A 5,175-nucleotide genomic window follows, 5' to 3' on the forward strand; every position below is an offset into this window, starting at 1 on the left:
GGTGGGAATGATGATATATTCTCACGAAACTGCAACTGCATGAACAATTGTTTGAGTTTGGTGAATAAATAGGAAACATAATCGTTCTGTTCCATCGTTATAACCTTGTTCTTGGAATTCTTCGTCATGAACAACACTAGCTATTCATGTAGCAGTGTTTCCTAAATTATCTATCTCAGTTTTCTCCTCAAGATTTTCAAGACAACTGTCTACTGATTCATAAGAAAGAACATGTTTCACAGAATCTGTATCAGAACCATTTCTGAAGCTGAATTCGATTCGTCCAAGTGATGAAGGGTTTCGTAGAGAGATCGATTCAGCTCTTGCTTCATGAAACCCTTTCACTAGAAAGTAACTACAACCACGAGAACTGCAGCTCATATTTGGGGGGCAAGAATGACCTTAGTCCATTGACCGCACTGAAAAAGAAAAAGATAGATCAATTACTTGCGAATTAACCTTGATAGGAGACTGATGAATACACATCACTCGGCATGTTTCGAAGAAATTTTAATTCCGTACTGAAATGAGGGCAATGCATGATGTCATCAAAATTATGTGAAGGAGGAATAGTTCCAAGATCCGAAGCAGCATTACCACGTTGAATAGCAATACAAATTCCTTCTATCAAAAAAGAAATAGAACGGTAATCTTTCGTTGCTTGGCCTATTCTCCATCCGAGTTCATGAACGAATAACAGTGCCATTAACATTGGGTGGAATAGATAGTTTTTACCAAGATTTTGATATTTTTTTTGTTTCAATTTTCAGCCAGACAATGCTGCAATTCCGGCAAACTTCAAACTTCCGGCTGAATGGGAAGCCGCGACTGTGTCAATACAAGTGAAGTCCCATATCAGAGGTTTACCGTATTTTCATGGTATGAGAGATATACCATCTGGTTTACCATCATCTCGACTATTACCTAAGAGTTCCAGAATTGCAGAAACATCCGCGCTGACACCATAGCTCTTTTCAATATGTCGTTCAAAATATACAATAGACAGAATAGTTGGAGTACGCAGATGATGTAAAGCATGTAGAGCTGATAATTTAAATGTATAACATCAAATGTATAGGGTATTTTATAAAACGCTTCCTATCTTTAAATTCAAATTAAACAACGTGGGTGAGATATCATCAAAAATTTTTATTCGTTTAAAAACCTATTCAAGAACCGCTGTGGTTCAAACAAGATGGCCGTTATCCATTATCAAAGTTCGAAAATCCCTGTTTTAAGTAATGAAGTGAGTAAAATAGAGAGAACTCACAAACAGATAAAATGAGATACAAAGATCAGAACACGTACAATATCCCAATAATGTGAGTAACATTAAATATATAAAATGAAAAGAATTGAATGATATAAATAAAAAAAAAATCATAAAATAGTTGATACAGATATGTTAGTTTAACTAACTGGATCACAATATATAAACATTTGAGTATCTTATTTGTGTTAAATATCGAGTCAAGAAATAACGGTCAATGGCTACTCAAACTTCCACAAATGTGTACAATATCAGTCAATATATGTCACATATTAGTATATTATGCAACGATCATGTAATGACGGTTATTAAGACACGAGCATTAACCGGGATACGAAACGAGCCGAAGGCGACTTTTGTATGGTATATGCGAGTGTATTAATAACCATTACATAAGAGTTGCATACGCTGTTTTTTCTAAACCCGATAAATAATGAAAAACTATAAATATTATATTTGTATTGAACACATTTACAGCAATTAACTCATATTTTTTTTAAAAAAACACAAACTTAATGGTATTATAATGGATGTATGAAAACTATAAAGATTCTAATTATATCTATATTGAATATAACAACTGTAATTAATCTGATCTTTTAAAAATATTGGAATCAATGGTATTCCTTCTATATCGCTGTTTTCAGACATTTTGATAATATAGGTAGGTAATATGAAAACTGATTTTGACAAATAAAGCAATTAGTTACTTAGGTTAGAATCTAGGACAAACAAAGGAACAGGATTCTTGATTGAAAAATTATGGGTTTTTATTGGTTGATGATCTGTATCGTTATGAAAAATCTGTATCATAATGGATATCATTATGAAACAGATTATGGTCATATAAGTGTATTGTTAGAGTACGGGTGTAGAAAAAAGTAATTTTAATGATTTCTTCGAATATGCTTATCGAGAGTATATGAAATAATTCGCGTTTCTTAAAATAGTTCAATTGAACGATATTTATTGGGTTTATTATATATTGTTTCCAATATTATTTTTTGAAGGACTTCTGATTTTTCCTGATATGTAACTGCTACAGATCCCCAGGAAAGAATATCATACCTCAATCGTGATTGCACCAGTGCATAGTATAGTATTTTGAGGTGAGTGATTCCTAATATATTTCTGAAATATTTGAATTTGTACAGTATTAGTCTCAAATAATATGTGATTCAGTTAATAGGAGTGCCCCATCGCATATATGCATCAATAGTTACTCCTAGATATTTGAGTTCATTTTTAGCATGTATGATGATGCTTTGAGAAGCAGCTTTCGTATCTAGTGTTCTCAAAATGGAAAAGTTGCTCGCATAACTAGAAAAAGGCACAAAATTCCTTTTTTCATAGTTGGCGGTTAGTTTTTTATGCCGAATAATGTTTTGGTGGACTGACTCCAAATGTTCATGGCTCAGATTTGATAGCCTATCCTTCATTGTTTTCATCATTTCATGGCTTTGAAGGAAACAGTCTGTAAGAATGTGTAAAAAACGATAATTTTTGAAATTTTGCTAATGAATTGACAAAATCCCAGGAACGTAAGTCATATTTACACGAAAACAAAATTTTGGCTTGCACAAATTTTGATCGATTGAACTCGGTATACGAGGGATATATGTTTGCAAAAAAAGCGATGATGTGAACTGAAATAACTAAGTTAATAACTTCGCAATGAGAAAAAATCTAAAATGAACAAAATAATCATTTTTTCTCACTTTGTTCCACCCCGGAAGAATGGAATTTCCAGATTCCTCGTTGAATTGGAAAGTATCCTCATCACGTCGGTCTGAAGTGCAAAGCCACGTAGACCACTCTAAACAAAGATTGATTGCGCATTTTTGGTAGTCGCTTCAGGTTGACTCCTTAATGTTTCATACTCTCGGGGCGAATCGATTTCATTAGGTCTACGTGAAATGCACCCCAACAAGAAATGTATGTTCATTTAGATGCATTTCTGGTGTGAAAAGTAGGTCAATGTGGAACACATTGATTTCAATTTCTGTGACAAAACCCAACTGAACGCAGTCACTTACGAAGTATAATCGTTTTTCAAGCCTGTCGGAAGTACAATAAACACTTCTTGAACTGCAAATGAGAACACACATCGAAGATAATAATCAACTTTTCATATATCAGAGTGGATTCAGGTCTGGCTACAGTTGTTCCTCAGCACTGTATGCTATTTCTGATGGTATATAGGTCATTCGATACGAGTAATAATAAAATGTGTGCTGTAGTTCTACTTGACTACTCCAAAGCATTTGATACCTCAAGACACGAGGAAAACATAAATTTATAGCTCTCGTACAGTTTGGCTTCCGGCACAAAAAACATAAATGAGGCCATCTTTCATTTCCTGAAAAATGTCTACACGACCCTAAATGGTAAAGAAGTGGCATCGGCAGTATTCTTAGACCTTTCTGTTATCAGATATTAGATTACTGATGTAGTCAAAAAATAACATTGTTCAACAACACTTCTGATGATAGAAATTGTACGCGGAGTTCCTCAGGGTCAGTCCTAGGCCCAATTTCATTCTTGCTATATATTAACGATATTGCAAAACTTTATATATCTGGAGCATTTACCTTGTTTTCGGGTGACAATACGGTACTTTGGCGTAATAAAGATCCTGGTGTGATTCGAATATGCTATCGCCAAATGTTTCAAAAAAAAATCTAATAACATTCAAGAGGAACTTAGAACAAGTAATATTAGTTGAGCACATGATTCAAAGTAAGCCTGTAACTAAATTTCATGGTATATTCATTAACAGTAATTTAAAATTTGAATCGCAAATATCTGCTTTGGAAAAGAAATTATCTTCTGGCCGTAATTGTTGTCTGTAATTTGTAATTCGATACGCAAATCACTGCTTTGAAAAAGAAATTACTTTCTAGTTGCTTTGCCGTAAATATCACATCTCGTGAACTCGGATTTTTAGCAGCAATAAATGCATACTACTCACTTATGGAGTGTCATCTTCGATATGGAATTCCTGTCTGTGGTCATGCAGCCAGATTTTGATGCAGAGTATATCCGATATCCAGAAAAAAGCTTTGAGAATAATATTCAGATTGAAGATGCATGGCATGACTCGTGCAGGCCACTTTTCTGCAGAAACAAAATATTAACAATATTTGAAATATTCATTCTAGAGACTGTCTGCTCACTTCACAAACATAATAATAATGATAATAATAATTGGTTTTATTGATAAGTTCATACATAAGTAATCAGTACATACATAGCTCTTATCAAATGGCAGGATTCATTTTTCGCCCATGTTCACACATAGACAAAATTTGCTTTTCCATCCAACCTTATTCCTATTTACAATTTAATTTCAAAAATAATAATTGTGCATAAATACAAATGAAGATTATATTTATTGAGTGAGAATAAATAAATAATAATTTATGGTATATAAGATATGATACAGATATTAAAATGCCTACTTGACAGTTCTCAAGATATAGTGAAAATACCCAGTAAAATATCTCTCTTAAGTTTCTTTTTTAGCGCACCAGAAGAAATATGCATACATCCATTCGGTAACCGGTTGTAGGTATAGCCAGGGTAGAAAAAATGAAAAAGAGCCTCTGAATTGAGAGGTTTTATGTTTTGATGTGGTAAGCTGATTCGGAATCGTAGATTGAGGTTGTGTACGTCCGTCCTGTAACTGATTTTTCTATGAAAATAACTAGGTTTCTTGTCATTGAGTATTTCATGAAACAAAACATTATAATGCGTCGCGACTCCATATTTAGCCACCTGATATCTTTCAAATGGTGTGATATATGGTATGATATAATGCGTCGCGACTCCATATTTAGCCATCTGATATCTTTCAAATGGTGTGATATATGGTCGCGTCTTTTTGTTCCAGTTATCAGCCTCAC

The sequence above is a fragment of the Leptinotarsa decemlineata genome, unplaced genomic scaffold (assembly GCF_025532065.1).
Source record: "Leptinotarsa decemlineata unplaced genomic scaffold, Ldec_3_MD MMD2_tig00001719_RagTag_RagTag, whole genome shotgun sequence".
Lineage (NCBI taxonomy): Eukaryota > Metazoa > Arthropoda > Insecta > Coleoptera > Chrysomelidae > Leptinotarsa > Leptinotarsa decemlineata.